Here is a 17,826-nt window from a genome sequence, read left to right on the forward strand (position 1 = left end):
TAGTTGTCTGCGATCTGCGGAGGCCTACTCCCACCTGTCGAGTACAGCTGTACTGAGGTGTTTTTCCTCCGGAGACGTCGCGAAGAGACGGAGCGGCTCCACCTGTTGCTGCATTCGATCTGCGATTTAGGAAGGCCTGCTCGTCGCGAAGAGACGGAGCGGCTCCACCTGTTGCTGCCTGGGATCTGCGATCTACGGAGGCTTGCTCCCACCTGTAGAATACGGCTGTACTGGAGAGGTTTTTACCCCGGAGTAGTCGCGGAGAGACGGAGTGGATCCACGCTTCGGGCTTGGCCTGCTTCCACCGGGCGTGTGCTGCTGTGCGGAGGACGATTTTACCACCGCTGGGGCCTGCTTTCCACCTGTCCTGGTTCTGCTGTTGCAGAGGCCTGCTTTCACCCCGGGGATACCACGGAGGGACCGGAGCGCTTCCACGCTGCTGTTTTCGCCTGTCCTTTGCTGCTGTGCTGATTTTGCTCCAGGAACATCGCGGATACTGTATGCTGGTCTGGGGAAATGGCCCATATCGGGATTCTGCTGTGCCTGTTAACTGTTTTGGACTATGAGAAGATCTCTAGTCATTCTGAGAAGTCTACTGGATTCAGGTCTGTTCTGCCACCCGCAGTGGGCATCCCCTGCAAAGGTTCGGATGTGTTGCTCAAACAATTACCGGTTGCCTTGTCACAGACAATCTGCTCGACAAAATATGTTTGTCTTTTTTGTTTTCCTGCGATGTTGGTTCTTCAGGACTGCTTCTTAAGCTCAAATCACACTCTCGCAGACTTTTCCGGTGTTTCTAAAGTAGATGACAATGTATGTGTGTCGTTTAAGAGGAAAAGATGCCTGTTTTTGTTGTTGTTATTACTGTCAGGAAATGTACAACCTAACCCTGGTCCGCCCAGTAGTAGTAGTCAGATCGCTACTCCTGCTGATTTTAAAGCTAGGTCTGGGTTGGGTTTCATCCACTTGAATGTGCGCAGTCTGTTAGGTAAACTAGATTTTGTCTGCATCTGGGCGAGCTCGACTGGCGCTGACGTCATTGTCTTATCTGAAACATGGCTAAATAAGTCTATTTTGGCCTCTGACATTGCCTTAAATGGTTTTAATGTGTATCGTACTGACCGGCCTAATAAAGGTGGTGGCGTTGCCATTTATGTTAAGAATAAGTTCAGTGTAACCACATTAGTTTCCAAATCGATCAGTAAGCAATTTGAATTTTTAGCCATAAATATAGAAGTGGCAAAGGGTCAACAGGTCATGGTAGTGAGTTGTTACAGACCCCCCTCAGCTGTCAAAGACTCCTTGTCTTCACTAGCAAATCTGTTATCACAACTAGACTACAAGGAAATAGTGCTACTTGGAGATTGTGGGACTGGTTAACTGCAGTGTCAGAGGATTTTAAAAACCTTTGTATCTCTTTAAATGTTAGTCAGATTGTGGACAGTCCTACTCGCCCTAACATTAAGTCCCCTAATAAATCCTCCCTAATTGATCTCATTTTAACTAATGTTCCCCATAAATATTCATCTGTGGGAGTATTTGCAAATGATCTGAGTGATCACTGTGTTTAAATCGTTATCCACCGGCGATATCCAAAATGAGCTCCCTCCGTGCATTACCACAGCATCTGGCACTATATCGGACAGGGCCACTATGCTCAATTGCTTTAATGAGCATTTTGTGTCCTGCGGTTCTCTATTTGATTCTGTCACTAACTCTGCTTCTGTGAACACTACAGTATGTGACTCTGAAAAACGTGTGTTGGAAAACCCTTTTAGTTTTACCCCTTTTACTGTTGATGTTGTTCGTGAAGCTTTAACCAAGTTAGATCCTAAGAAACCGGCTGGCCCGGACAACATAGAACCTTTCTTTTTAAAGATAGCTGCAGATGTTATTGCTCCACCTCTCACTACTCTTTTTAACCTCTCCCTCAGTACTAACACAATTCCAAAATTGTGGAAGTCAGCGTATGTCCTGCCTTTGCTAAAAGGAGGGGAGGCCACCTTATAAATAACTATAGGCCAATCTCTAAGTTGTCAGTTCTGGCTAAGGTTCTTGAACGCTTAGTGAGTGAACAGGTAAAGGTGTTTTTATGTACAAATGACATCCTGTCTAAACATCAGTCAGGCTTCAGAAAGCAACACAGCACCATCACTGCCACAATGAAAGTGGTGAATGATGTGGTGAGTATTTTAGATAATAAGCAGAGTTGTGCAGCTCTATCTATTGACCTTTCAAAAGCGTTTGACACCGTCGATCATCACATTTTAAAGCAGAGGCTAGCCAGTATAGACATGTCCAGCCATGCAGTGGGGTGGTTTGTAAACTACCTCTCTGAAAGGTCCCAATGTGTTCACTTTGATGGGCTGTCTTCTGAGTGGTTGAACATTGCAAATGGTGTTCCCCAAGGTTCTGTTTTAGGTCCACTTTTATTCTCCATCTACATCAACAGTTTAGGTGAGAATGTGGATGAAGCTACTTTACATTTTTATGCGGATGATACCGTGATGTACTGTGCAGGTCCCTCCATTAAAGAGGCTGTTGTTAAATTACAGGCTGTTTTTAACATTATTCAGACTCAGCTCTCTGAACTAAAGCTTCTTTTAAATGTTGAGAAAACCAAGGTAATGCTCTTTTCTAAAGCTAAAAAGACACAAGAGCCTGTTTTAGATATTGTAACTACGCAAGGAATAACACTTGAAGTGGTTACCTGTTACAAATACCTTGGTATCTGGCTTGATGATTGTCTCACTTTTAAACTTCATGTCAATAACCTGCTTAAAAAGCTGAGGGTTAGGCTAGGTTTCTTCTACAGGAACAAGTCCTGTTTCTCGCTTGAGGCCAGGAAAAGGCTAGTCACTGTGACCTTTTTACCTGTGCTGGACTATGGTGATTTGATCTATATGAATGCACCTGCCAATTGCCTGGTCAAGTTAGATGCCGCCTATCACAGTGCACTGAGATTTGTGACAAACTGTAAAGCATTAACCCATCACTGTACCCTGTATGCAAGGGCTGGTTTGCTTTCACTAACTGTACGGAGGCTCAGTCACTGGTACATTTTTATATACAAAGCCATGTTAGGGAAACTTCCATCCTACATCTGATCTCACGGAAAATTGTAAGTGGCTACTGCCTGAGATCGCATGCTGTGGTTTTATTAAATGTGCCAACTGCTAGGACTGTCTTAGGGAAGACAGCTTTTAGATGCGCAGCTCCTCTGTCTTGGAATAGTCTGCAAATTAAATGGAAACTGACCAATCTGGTGCCACTAAATATTTTTAAAGCTCGGTTGGATGCTACTCAATCGGAAGCTGTACCTGTTCATGTGGATAGTTATGTAAATGTTTTTATTAGTGCTGTCAAAATTATCGCGTGAACGGCGGTAATTAATTTTTTGAATTAATTGCGTTAAAATATTTAACGCATTTAACGCATGTGCAGAATGGCCCGCCCCATACATGCCACCAGTGGCAGCGCCAGGGTATGGCTGGGGTAGGCTACACCCATACCAAGAAATGGCTTAGCCCCACCATGAAAAATGATGTTAAAGTAAGCAAAATAAAGTCTGCCAACTCGCGCGGAGTAAATTGCACAGACAGCAGTTAGTAAGATTGATTTCAGTAGCCACGGTTTTGAAAACTTTTGTCACGTAGTGATCGTCTTCTCAATAGAACATCTTTGATAACGGCGTGGTGTTGTTGCAGGAAGTCCCAACGGAGTATACTTTTGCTGTAGTACAGGGCAGAGCCATATAATAGTAATAATATGGCTCTGGTACAGGGGTGCACATAACTGGTACGCAGGTTATGTGCGTAATCTGAAATGCGTACCGTCACGTGTCACAAAGCGCATTTGCGTACCGACGTACTTGTGAAGCTTTTCCAGAAGGCGGTTAGATCACCGGACGACAGAGTCGGTCTCCGTGTGCACATACAGGGCTGCTGTTAACGTCGGTCTGTACAACGGAACTGTGCCAAAACTACGCCAACCGGCTGCGGAGGGAGACTCCCCCCCTTCTTCACTAGAGAACTGCGCTAAAACAGCTGATCACAACGTTCACACTGTGGTCACGAACAGCGCCATATAGATAGAAGAGTTACGACACCGGAAGTCCAAAAACGGTTATCGTCACGTGGTTCATGTAGAAGAGGATCGTTCCCCGGAAGTTCATGGCGGGCAATGTGAATGCATTGATAACAGGAGATAGAACTACGATTTTTGTTAATTATTAGTGAATAAAGGTTTTGATTTGCAATATTTATACAACAAATCGATATGTGTATGTATTTACATCAATGTTTTAAAAAATAAAATCGAATTTGCTAATATTAAGTGATAATATTAGGATTAGTGTGAACAACTAGTTTACATGTTAGGCTAACAGTGCCTTGGTTAAAGAGCCTGTTGCTGTTTATTTATAGCTTTGAATTCTTTCAAACCAATATTATCTTCTTAAACCTGTATGGTAGTCAGGAGCATCACTTTCTAATGTTTATTGATACATTTAGAGGGAGGGGATCTAAAGTAATGCTTTAAAATTCAGATTGGATTCATTTCTACCATTTTCTTAAATTCATGGTAGTTTCAGTAATCCCCTGGTAATTGAGGACACAAGTTATCTAAATGACTAATGTCATCTTTATGGCTTTCAGAAAGGACAGGAGACCGACAGGTGGCTATCAAAGGACTAGCAGCAGCAGCAGGACTAGCAGCATATGATGATGATAATGATGATGTTAAATGTGTTGTTTTAGGAACATCCATTACAAATACATGGAATTCAATAAACATTGAATAGCATATCATGCAGTTTGTCGGTGCCTTTTCCTCCGTGTTGTCCTGGTTTGCTGTGCTGCCTCCTAGTAGCCACCATGGTTTGATGTGCTGCCTGGGGATGCTCAAATTGCTCAGAGAAAGGAGTACGAATGTACGGCTTCCCCACTGACACAGAGCGGAGGAGAAAATGGCTGGCTCAAGTCAGCAGGAGCAATTTCACGACCAACAGCAACAAAATATGTGATGTAATTATATACAAACACTGCATTTGCACTTTTTCACAAAACGAAAACCACACCATTGGGAAAGCTTAATGTTTTGTTTAATACAAAAAAACAGGGAAAGGCTTGAAAAACACTGAGTTGAGACTCAGGGTGCAGGGTGAGGGTCTCAGTGCAGGTATTCAGGCTCCATTGAATCCCCCTCTGGTTCTTGTGCTGAAAGAGGGAGTAACAGACAGGAGAAAGGGTTATACACACACAGCACACCTATTGGATGGGAAATGCCTTGGGGAGATAAGGTGTTTACTTATATAAAACAGTAGTATTAAACGTACTTTGTGTTTTCACTCTCACTTAAGTGCCTCTCCCTTTGCCATCAATCCAGAATCAGCTGAGCTGCAACATTATACAGACAGGTAATAATCAACAGAATCACAAGGACACAATATGGCTCTGCTAAAAACACTCACTCTTACACGCACCAAAGTTATATTTATCTAATATTTAACTCCCTCCACCCCCGCATACAATCCCGTTTAGAAGCCCCTCTTCTCTAATTCAACATGTTGGACGAAATGACATTAAGAGAACGGAATTTACAATTAAAAGGCTGTTCAACGTGTGTTGCTAACTTGCTTCGGTATGCTAGCTTAATCTGTTATCTGTAAACGTTCCTTAAATCTACTAATTTAGGGATAATCCACTGACATCCTTTAATACACATGTTCATTTGAATCAGATGTACTGATAATATCCGCAATATAAATCTTTAAACTTCTTCTTACCTTTAAAAGTCCGTCACGAACGGTGTATTATGCTGCAACTCCACAGCTCTGCCAGCCTTGGCGCTAACTTCCGGGGAACGATTGAGAGGCTCCACGATCCGCCATTGCTGTAAAAAAGTGGTCCATTGGAGTGAACGGAGATGTCGTAACTCTTCTATTAAATAGCTCTGGTCACGAAGTACTCCACTAGCCGCCGCCGCCCCCCCCTCTGTAGACTTTCCTGAAGTACTCCCCCGTTGATAGAAATCAACACGTAATGAATTAAGACCCCACGGTTTGATGATTGATAGGTGTGTGGGTTGTCTTTCATTTTGACACACAGAACAATGTTATAATAAACATAGATACTGTGTTAAATGGATATATCCGCCTTCTTTCATTTATCTTTCCATTCCCACAACAATATACATAAAGAAATGGCATATTTTGGACATAGTTCGAATGGTGATTAATCATGATTAATTAATTTTTAAGCTGTGATTAATCTGATTACAAATTTTAATCGTTTGACAGCCCTAGTTTTTATGTTTCATGTGGAACTACTTGAGCAGGTCTCCCTTGAAAAAGAGATCAATGATCTCAATGGGATTTATCTGTATAAATAAAGGTTTGAAATTAAATGAACTCAAAATACAGACATCAGATGACATAAAAACGTTCATCTTGTTCAAATATATTTTTGGAAAATGGCCAAGATCTAAGTTGATCATAAAAATGTGTGAAATGGAAAAAAAGTCAATGTTTGACTTGCAGAAACCACAATGCTCAAAGAGGCCAATAAAAGGAACCAAACCTAGACAAACCTTTACCTTGATTCAAAATGACACTCACACTCACAGATTCTTGTTTTGAAAACGGTTGGAATCATTTGGTATAATGTAAGTACACAACTCAATAAAATATATAACATATTTCTAGTTTTTTATGTAGAAATGTATACAGAATGTATGTGTATAAAATATATGTTATATGTTGAAACAAACAGAAAACAGAGGCTGTGGCGCAGTGGACTAGTGCGTTGGTGTTCAGATCAGGGGAGCAGGTTCAAACCCCACTGCAGTCAGCATGTCGTTGTGTCCCTGGGCGAGACACCCCAAATTGCTCCTGTGGGGATTGCCCACAGTATTGAGTATGTAAGTCGCTTTGGATAAAAGCATCTAACAAGTAACATGTAATGTAATGTAAAAAAGCTCTGGCCTTACTATCTCCAATTTTCAGCCATTGCAGATACATTCTTAGTGGACCAAAACTGACAAAAGCGGACGAAGCAATTCTGGATATAACTTTTCCATCCCCAGACTTAAGGCCAGCGTCCTGGTACAACACAAAAATAATTCGTTATCCATCTTTGTTTCCTAGGCAAGCAGCGGCCAAGTTCTAGCCCTTTAATTAAAAAAGAAGTTCAAATGGCTACAGTCTCAATGGGGCGGAATCCATCCTATAATATGCTGTAAAACCATTGCAAAGGCCATTATGTACATGTCAAGCTGTTTTATGTGGGAGACAGATGAGCTGTCTGCAGAATCAGACCTTGGTGATGTAACTGTCACCGATACTGCTGAAATAATGAGACTCAAACTTAAAACCCTTATGGGAAGAAAACTTTTGGCTTCTGAAATGTACCTGTTAGACACGCAATGTACTGATCAAAACATCTCGTTGTTTGATTAATAACTAAGAGCAAACTGTTACAACTTTGGACACCAATTTCATTGTAATAATAGAAAGCAATCAGCGTCACCTCTACACCATTGGCAAACAAAGTGTGCCGATCCTGTGTCTGTTCAGACTTCATCATACCCTCCACTGGAGTGCAGAGTCTTTAAATGTCCCACTAAGCTCAGCTGTAAAGATCAAATGGCTTTACAGCATGGTGGCAGGTTTCTAGATCAGCCTCTAAAACAGCGAATTGTACATCTGAGTTTAATTTTGGCATTTAAGACTTGCGTATCCATAATATCAATTATCAGGAGGTGTTTATTTTGTTCTCTCAAGCTTGTAGAGCGAACTTGAAATTCTAAGTAAAGACCGGTGGCCCAAGTGCATGTCAGCTGCACTGGATCAACATAGTGTGACAGGGCCGGAATGTTCTCCCGGCACACACTCCCTGTTTGACTGACAGGCCGGACTCTTACTCATATCAACACACCCTGCTGAATCCACATAGACAAACAGTCTCTGTAGTCGAACTACTGCATTTGATATCAGCTCTCTGACAAATCTAATATTGTCTTTTCCAAAACTGTTTACTACTACTTTTATGAGGGAACTGCGTGCTTAACAAGCCACAAGTATACAGAATAAGCATGCCTCCTTTCTTAATAAACCTTATTATTACACACAAAGATTATACATGACAGACAAGTACCCTCAATTGATAGAGACCGACAATCCGCTAACATGATACCTAACACATCTGAGCCAGTGTGATCGCCCAATGGTAAGATCACAGCTTTAAAAACTCAACAGCAACAATTATTCTCCCATTTCTACAAATAAAATGAGTAAAAAGTTAGCTCGTAATGTTTACGAAAATCGCTCAACGTGACTTCAATACATCAAGACAGAAGCAGGAAAGCTACCTATTCAAGAACAAGTTTGGTCATGTTTGTTTTTAGCTAAAAGCTAACAAGTGTAGGGAAATGTCCCCCGATAATTTGCAAATTGAAGTTTTTCTGAGCATTATTTAATTGTTACATTTATTCTCCGCGGTGGACGGCGTGTGATCCTGCTGGAAATCTCTCCGGTAGTCCACCAGCAGATGAAAAACACCCACCTCTCTGCCTCTTCCAAGGGATGAGGGAACCATGCGGCAGAGTTTCCGTTAAAAAAAAATGTCGCCGGTCAACATGTCCGTTAAAGTTGAAATCTTCCCGACAAAATTAGAAAAGTGCCGGTCAGAGGTCTTCTTTGTTATTTATTGAGCTTTAAAACAAATTGATAACGACTCTATAATAATATAAGAATAATAAACGGAGCCTCTCTTTTCCTCCCCCTCTTCTGACAGCCCAGCAGCTGATCTCTGAGCAGGAGACGTGGGGAGAGGGAGGCGGGGCTATTTCATTGTTATCAGAAAATGATCGTATAGGGCGTAGGCCTACACACTGAGCCGTTTGCCGCCCCATAGCATTCCGTTTGCAGATCTATCCAACTTGGGACCCGTTATCGTTTGTGGGGTCCGTTTCTATCGTTTTGTTACGGCCCCGTGTAAACGAAAGGGCTACACGCAAGAGAAAGTATGCGGATACAACCCGTATCGTCCTCGTGTAAACGAGACCTAAGTCCCACCTTTAACGTTCTAATTTGAGGGTGCTCTAATATATATAGGAAACAAAGACTGAAGCTTATTGGCTCCCATACAGTCCCTCTTCCCTGCTGTGTTTAATTGTTTGTAGCCTTTATTTAACCAGGTGAAGCCCTTTGAAATCAAAAGATCTCTTTTTCGAGGGTGACCTGCAGGACATTAGTTACACATGTAACATAAAAACAACAGAACAACAATAAGGATGACATAGAACATAATGTACAGGGTACAGTTTACAAACTCTATTTACAGTGACAGGTACCATGAGTATCAAACAGCATGTCACCCAGCCGAGTTTTAAAATGATGCAGGGGAACCAAAGTGCTCAGTTTTAAACATGTTTGCAGACTGTTCCAATTTAGTGGAGCTGCACAACTAAAAGCTTTCTTCCCTAAGACAGTCCTAGCACTTGGAACATTTAAAAAAACAACATCATGAGATCTCAATAATAAGTACTTTCAATTTGTCGAGAGATCAGAGAGCAGATATAAAAAGGTAGTTTACCCAACATGGCTTTATAGATGAACATGTAGGCTACCAATGGCTGAGCCTCCGTACAGTTAGTGAAGGCAGACCTGCCTTGGCATACAGGGTACAGTGATGAGTAAGTGCTTTACCGTTAGTAACAAATCTCAGGGCACTGTGATAGGCGGCATCTAACTTTTCCAGGCAATGGGCAGGTGCATTCATATCAAATCACCATAGTCCAGCACAGGTAAAAAGGTCACAGTGACTAGCCTTTTCCTGGCCTCAAGCGAGAAACAGGACTTGTTTCTAAAAAAGAAACCTAGTCTAATCCTCAGCTTTTTAAGCAGATTAATGACCTGAAGTTTAAAAGTAAGACAATCATCAAGCCAGATACCTAGGTATTTATAACAGGTAACCACTTTGAGTACTTGTCCTTGCATGGTAACAATATCCAAAGCAGTCTTTTTAGCTTTAGAAAAGAGCATTACCTTGGTTTTATCAACATTTAAAATAAGCTTAAGCTCAGCGAGCTGAGTCTGAATAATGTTAAAAACAGCCTGTAATTTAACACCAGCCTCCTTAATGGAGGGACCTGCACAGTACATCACGGTATTATCCGCATACAAATGTAAAGTAGCTTCATCCACATTTTCACCTAAACTGTTGATATATATAGAGAATAAAAATGGACCTAAAAAAGAACCTTGAGGAACACCATTAGCAATGTTTAACCACTCAGAAGACAGTCCATCAAAATGAACACATTGGGACCTTTCAGAGAGGTAGTTCACAAACCACCCCACTGCAAGGCTGGATATGCCAATACTGAGTAGCTTCTGCTTCAAAATGTGATGATCAACGGTGTCAAGCGCTTGGGAAAGTTCAATAAATAGAGCTGCACAACTCTGCTTATTATCTAAAATACTCGTAATGTCATTCACCACTTTCATTGTCGCAGTGATGGTGCTATGTTGCTTTCTGAAGCCTGACTGATGTTTAGACAGGATATCATTTTTACATAAAAACTCCTTTACCTGTTCACTCACTAGGCGTTCGAGCACCTTCGCCAGAACTGACCATTTTGAGATTGGACTATAGTTATTTAAAATAGTTGGCTCCCCTCCTTTTAGCAAAGGCAAGACATAAGCTGACTTCCATACTTTTGGAATTGCATTTGTGCTGAGGGAGAGGTTAAAAAGAGTAGTGAGAGGAAGAGCAATACAATCTGCAGCTATCTTTAAAAAGAAAGGTTCTACGTTGTCCGGGCCAGCCGGTTTCTCAGGATCTAGCTTAGATAATATTTCATGAACAACATTGACAGTAAAAGGAGTGAAACTGAAAGGGTTTTCCAAACCACATTGTTCAGAGTCACGGATTGGGGTGTTCACAGCAGCAGTTAGTCACAGAATCAAACAGAGAGCCACAGGACACAAAATGCTCATTAAAGCAATTTAGCATAGTGGCCCTGTCCGATATAGAGCCAGATGCTGTGGTAAGGCACGGAGGTAGCTCATTACGGATCTCACCGGTGGATATCGATTTTATGACTTTCCAAAATGTCCTAGGATTATTTAGCTTTTCTGTGGTAACTGACAAATAGTACTTCGACTTTGCACTTTTGACAATTGAAGTGAAGCTATTCCTTAGCTGCCTAAAACGCAGCCATTCTATCTCTGAGCCTGATTTCCTAGCCTTTGCCCAGGCCTTGTTTCTCTCATGAAGGAGACTAGACAGCTCAGCAGAAAACCAAGGATTGTCTCGTCCCTTTACTCTAAATGTACGCAGGGGTGCATGTCTATCAATGATCTCCATAAAACCAAGATAAAAATAAGACCATGCAGTTTCTACATCAGCACACAGATCGATTTTTCCCCAATCAAACCCAAACAGATCATGCACAAAACCCTGCTCCACAAAAAGTTGTATGTCTCTCTTAATGATAATACAAGGTTTAACCTTTTGAACCTTAGTGTCCCTAATTGTGGCTACAACACAGTGATCACTCAGATCATTCGCAAATACTCCCACAGATAAGTATTTATAGGGAGCATTAGTTCAAATTAGATCAATTAGGGAGGATTTATTAGGGGACTTAATGTTAGGGCGAGTCGGACTGTCAACAATCTGAGTAACATTCAAAGAGATACAAAGGTTTTTAAAATCCTCTGACACTGTAGTTAACCAGTCCCAGTTAAAATCTCCAAGTAGCACTATTTCCTTGTAGTCTAGTTGCGATAAAAGATTTGCTAGTGAAGACAAGGAGTCCTTGCCAGCTGAGGGGGGTCAGCCCACCACCATGACCTGTTGCCCCACTTCATTTAAGGCTAAACATTCAAATTGCTTACTGATAGATTTGGAAACTAATGTGGTTACACTGAACTTATTCTTAACATAAATGGCAACGCCACCACCTTTATTAGGCCGGTCGGTACGATACACATTAAAAACCATTTAAGGCCATGTCAGAGGCCAAAATAGATGTATTTAGCCATGTTTCTGATAAAACAATGACGTCAGCGTCAGTCGAGCTCGCCCAAATGCGGACAAAATCTAGTTTACCTAACAGACTGCGCACATTCAAGTGGATGAAACCCAACCCAGACCTAGCTTTAAAATCAGCAGGAGTAGCGATCTGACTACTACTACTGGGCGGACCAGGGTTAGGTTGTACATTTCCTGACAGTAATAACAACAACAAAAACAGGCATCTTTTCCTCGACACACATACATTGTGCATGTTGTCGGACGTCCACTGACTAACGTAGAGCGTTCACACAGGATCTGCTGGTCATATGATGTCCTAATGAACAGAAACACAAGCAGCCCGCTGGACTCAGATCTCTAGATACTTCATCACTCCTTCGCTGCTCCGGTTCAAGTCCGGGCTGCGGAGGTTTGTTGATACATGTCGTCTTCTTCTGTTTGCTTTAATCGAGGCTACGTAGTTATGCAGCGCCCCCATCTTCAGTAAATGGAAGTACTACAAAGAATCCCGTTTAGTGCAATTATTTCACAAGTTTTGTTACACAGCTCGAAAAATATTACCGAGGTCCGGACTTCGGTGACCTCAATGGTGGATACGGCCATGGTTACACAAGCCAAAAAATCGTTATGACATCATAAAGTGGCCAAAATCTGATCAGCTCATTTTCATACAGGTTCTTATATCAATGGATCAGGACAAAAGGTGAGCGAATCTCTTTTCACAGAGGGGACACATGTTTATGTATAAAATACATGAACAAGTGGAATTTGCATAATAGGTCCCCTTTAACATCCCAGAATCCTTTGCCTTTATGAAATACAGCATACGTACATAACATGTGACCGGAAATGTGCTTGAATTATGATTTTTTTTTCCCGAAGAGAATGAGTCTGCTACATTCCTAACAACATTATTCCCAGCAGAAAATTTGATTTTGACACATCAGAGATAGAATAATGAACACATAACCAGGTCTGTTTAAACATAATTTTGCAGAGGTGGGAGTACGTCATGAGCAAGTCTCAAGTCTTAACCTGCAAGACCTCAACCAAGTCCCAAGTCACTGTGATGAGAGTCAAGCAAGTCAAGTCAAGTCATTGCTCAAGCAAGTCACAAGTCAAGTCATTGCTCAAGCAAGTCACAAGTCAAGTCATACACAATTCTGATGAATAACCCCTGTTTCTGCATTTAAATCAGTTAAAATATTGTGGTTATGAAAAGTTTAGTTTTATGTTCAACATAAACAGCAATGGAGAGTGGGACGCTAAAATTATAACCCTATAAGTTCTCAAATGGCTCTTGAGTGATAACAGGAGTACAACACAAATAGTTTACATCAACATGTTAAGCCTCCTGCCCTGGCTCCCCTTCAGCAGGGTCACATCATTTCTCCTGTCCAAGGTGCTCCCATATGACACTGTCTCATTGTTTTCCTAGCTGTGTTTGTGCACAAAGAAATATTGCATCAAAGCCAATACAACGGAATAGAGTATGTACCAGGGCCCGAACCATTAAAGGGGAAAGGAAACACCAATTACAGTTATAATATTCCGGTAGTTTATTCATTTTACAATGGATATTGATCGTAATATTTATTGTATATGATATTACTCGCCAAAAGAAAATTAATTATCCGCCGCCCGGGTGGGGAATTCCGGGACCAGGCCGCCGCCATTAGGGGAGTCCCAAATGGTGACGTCACTGGCTGTGTTTTCGCTCCACCTGAAGTCAACACAACGTAGCAGATATGGCAGCGATGGAGGAATTTTGCAATGAGATCGACGTTTTGAACGATGAATTTGACTATTCGTCGGGAGATGACATTGATGTGGAAGCATCTACAGTTACCAGGCATCCCATGGCCTATGCTTATGAACCGATTCGGTCGAATAGAGTGGCATACGATCCGGAATAAAAAAAATTAAAAAACACAATGCTAACAGTGAGCCTCTGAATTAGCCCCGAGCGAAAATGCTAACCTATTACTGCACCGAAAATCACTCCTAGCTCCCTTATTACTTATCCTAGCCGCACATCCAACACATCGTTTATGATCGCAAGGAGACAGAATCTAACGGTGCCCACCTCAACACTGAAAGATACAAACTCGCGAGGTTATCCACAAAAACGTACATCAAAACAAGTGGCGCTAGGTACTAACATACGCCAGGCTAACGGCTTACCTTCCTCATTGTCTGGTCTAAACTGGTCTTCAATGGCATTACAACGATAAAAACGATGATGTAGTTAATCCATAGGTTAATATCCAATGGGGCTGTGTCCCCTTTGAAATGTTCTGATAATCTATAAGCAATACAACTGCAATTCCGTTATCTGCTGTCCGCTCTGTGCTCCGTGCGCTCTGGGTCCTGCAATACCATCCATCAATAGCAATACTAGCCTTTTTAGGGCTGTTTTCGACAGATGAGTGTGTGTATGCCAGTTTAATTAGTTGAGCTATAGAACACCCCCAATTCTCTATTGTGCGTCATAATAATAGCTACCATTTAGTTTGGACGCGATTGCGTTAATTAATAAGGTCACACTGTGTCAGTAAATACATGTGTGAGCTAGTAATCTGATAGTGCTGCAATATGTACCTCTCTCTCGGCAGCTGAAGCAACTCGTTTGGTGGCTCGAACTTCACGTTTGTTGACACTGTCATTGTCTTGCGCGGCTGACGTGCTGGGATGGTCGGTGTTCCCGACTGCATACGTTGAGAAATTGAATATTGTGGGAACAGATCCTGGCTTCAAATCCAATGTTTTGTATTGAACCAGGCATCCAGACTGGACTTTGAGCAGCTTCTCATCCTTTAGTGGCAGCCTATGGAAATGTACTTCTTCCTTCTTTGTATAAAATCCATTTGTGCAGCCTGGGGCAATACAATAAACTCCTGACGACGACCGTTTTCTTGTAATGTAAACTACTGGTGCATTGCACGCCATGTTGTTTGTTATTGAGCTTTGGCCCAGGAAGCCGTACCCAATCAGTGACGTCACTGGAAAAGTCCCGGAGCAATGGAAGCGCCCATGGTCATTAGGCACGTATTTCAAAAAGTAAATTCGCGTATCTCGATCGTTTACATTGGAAATAGACTAGATAAATACATTTCCTAATGGTAATATTGTCGCATGGAAAGCAGTTTGAAAAGTGTTTCCATTTCCCTTTAAGCGACATAAGCGGCCACTAAGGGACCCCTTGCGGGACAAAAATAATGAAAAAAAATAATAATCTCAAAACACCATCGCAAGTATGTTTAATAAATGTTGTTAATATGCATAGATTGCCTATTCTCAAAGTCATGTATTATATTATTGAATCAATATTATAATACATTACAGTGGCGAGCCGTCAATGCCCTCTATTATTTTTTATATTTTGTTGCTGTTACATTTTTCATTAGTTTTACCAAAATAACTTGATTTAATTGTATTTAAAATAACATTTCCAAAAGAAATAAATCCTTCGAATCTGCATGTCTGAATGATATTCCGATTGACAGCTAATTTCTATGTGAACATTATGAGATGGACAGCCAGAGAGAATAAATGAAAAACAGTTATGAAATACTGTATGACAAAACAAGAATACAGTTTAAAAGGGGAGTGATTGGTAAAATATTCATAAAGAAAAATCTGCTTACAGTTCTGTTTCATACAGTATGGGTGTTGAGAGATGTATCCAAAGATCTCTTAATTTTGCTCTCAAAGTGCACCAGATTGATGCTTTTAACTTCAATATAAAAAAATCTTCCCGGGGGAACATGCCCCCGGACCCCCCTAGAGGATGTTAGGTTCATGGTGTTTACATGCTTATTTATACAATATGTGTGCTTATTAGGGATGTTAAGATTCACCGATTCACATCGGTGCACCGGCATAAACGTTCAAGATGCGAGTGCACCGGTTGAAAGAGTGCACATCGGCTACAGTTTTGGTTGAACTCGCGATGCATCGATTGTAGCGTCTTTGCATCGGTAAAAAAACGATTCATTCATATATCCCCTCATCCTGTCAGCACTCCGCAGAGACGATCTTTGATCTTTGCTTCGCACTACGGAGGCCGAGAGTCTCAGTTGTCAACACACATGGAAGTCGAAGAGAAAGAGAAACACAGCGCACCGAAAAAATACCTACAACTCAAACGTTTGGCAACACAAATTGTAAACGTTGCCGTGCCGCTTTAAAGTACACAAGTAGTACGAGGAACTTAGCGCCGCACATAAAGAGGCGACATGGGGTCTGCGGCTGAAAAGTAAAACCTGAAAGTTAGACATGAGTGAAATCACTCAGTGAGGTGTTCTGTCAGAGAGAGTGGTGTTTAGTTTACAGCAGCCTGTGACTGCCAATAATAGTTTAAATGTCTTCCTTACAATTGTAAGCAGTTATGAAATACCTGTTATACCTTGTTATTTTTTATTGTTCATATAGAAACCACTGCTTTCTGCTCACTGGTGAGTTAGCCTATGAATGAGTGTTAAACACATCAGGCTGGCAGTTGTATGGGCATTGCACTATGGTAGTTGTTATTTGCACATTGTTAACACAAACAACAAAAATCCTCTGTCGTACCATATTGAAGTATCATAGCTTTGCATCGTGTTGAATCGCATCGTATCGCATAATGTTGAATCCAATCGTATCGTATCGCCTGGTGTTGTATGTATCGTTAATGTATCGTATCGTGGCAACGTATCGAGATGCGCATCGCATCGGCCTCAGTGATGGAGATGCACATCCCTAGTGCTTATGCTAACATCATAAGACAAAAGTTGGTTCCGTGTTGTGTGTAGTGAGAACGCGCTAGAGTGAGGGGGCCCCCAAGCCAAAGCTCGCTTAGGGCCCCCAAAAGTTGGCCAGATGTGTTTTAAATTACTGTTGATGGTAATTTGAAAACAAATGCCGTTGTTGGACAGACACAGACACACCGAGACCGAACACACACACACACACACATACACACACACACACACACACACACACACACACACATACAGAGCAGAGCAGAGCTGAGCAGAACACACATCATGCGCCTTAGTGACCGGACATCTCATTCATAAACGAGTAATAGGGTGATTCATCGGGCAGTTCGATGTGTGTAGAGGTGTGTGTGGTTAAAACGAAGCAACCTGCGGTCGCTCTTCAGTTGTTCTAATGAAAGTCAACACAGTGAAGGCGTTGCGTAAAAGGCACAGCTCTTTGCGCGCTGGTGCTGCACTTCTCAGAGGAGGAGTTACACGTCCCGCTGCCTCCTGGTGCTGTAGCGATTTCATGAAGTGAATGAGAGTCCGAGTTCAAAATATATCTAAAATAATGTATGCACTGCCATTTCCCAACATAAACATAACAGTCTGCAATGAAACGGTTTTCTCCTGTGCGCTCCACTTCCTACTTGGCGCTCCGGTAACTTTGTCGTGGGAACGAGATACAGTATTCATTTATTTTTCATTGCCCTTTAGGGGCTCCATACAATACAAAAACAAATGCAAATATTTAATTTTTTTAAGTAAAGTCCTTTCGAGTCATCTGTCTCAAGTCAAGTCAAGTCTCAAGTTATCAATAGCAAGTAAAAGTTAAGTATGTTATCAATGTTAGTCAAGCAAGTATCAAGTCCAAAAATATGCGACTCAAGTCTGACTCGAGTCAAGTCATGTGACTCGAGTCCCCCACCTCTGCAATTTTTGACACAGACCAATCCAACCTTAAAAAGCCAAAAGGTGCATACTCAGATTGTGAGGCCAATTACATAAATGGTGACATGAAGTGTGCTTTTAAATTACCT

At 41.6% G+C, this 17,826-nt stretch overlaps 1 long non-coding RNA gene across 1 annotated transcript; it reads right to left on the reverse strand.

Moving 5' to 3' along the window:
- Positions 1-5,139: 5,139 nt before the first annotated feature.
- On the reverse strand, positions 5,140-5,910 carry LOC139434342 (uncharacterized). The gene is made up of 3 exons (XR_011643697.1): positions 5,786-5,910; positions 5,336-5,396; positions 5,140-5,216 (listed from the first exon to the last, which is right to left on the reverse strand). It is a non-coding gene; the product is annotated as an uncharacterized lncRNA (long non-coding RNA).
- Positions 5,911-17,826: the final 11,916 nt, after the last annotated feature.

This window comes from Pseudochaenichthys georgianus, chromosome 8 (genome assembly GCF_902827115.2).
Source record: "Pseudochaenichthys georgianus chromosome 8, fPseGeo1.2, whole genome shotgun sequence".
NCBI lineage: Eukaryota > Metazoa > Chordata > Actinopteri > Perciformes > Channichthyidae > Pseudochaenichthys > Pseudochaenichthys georgianus.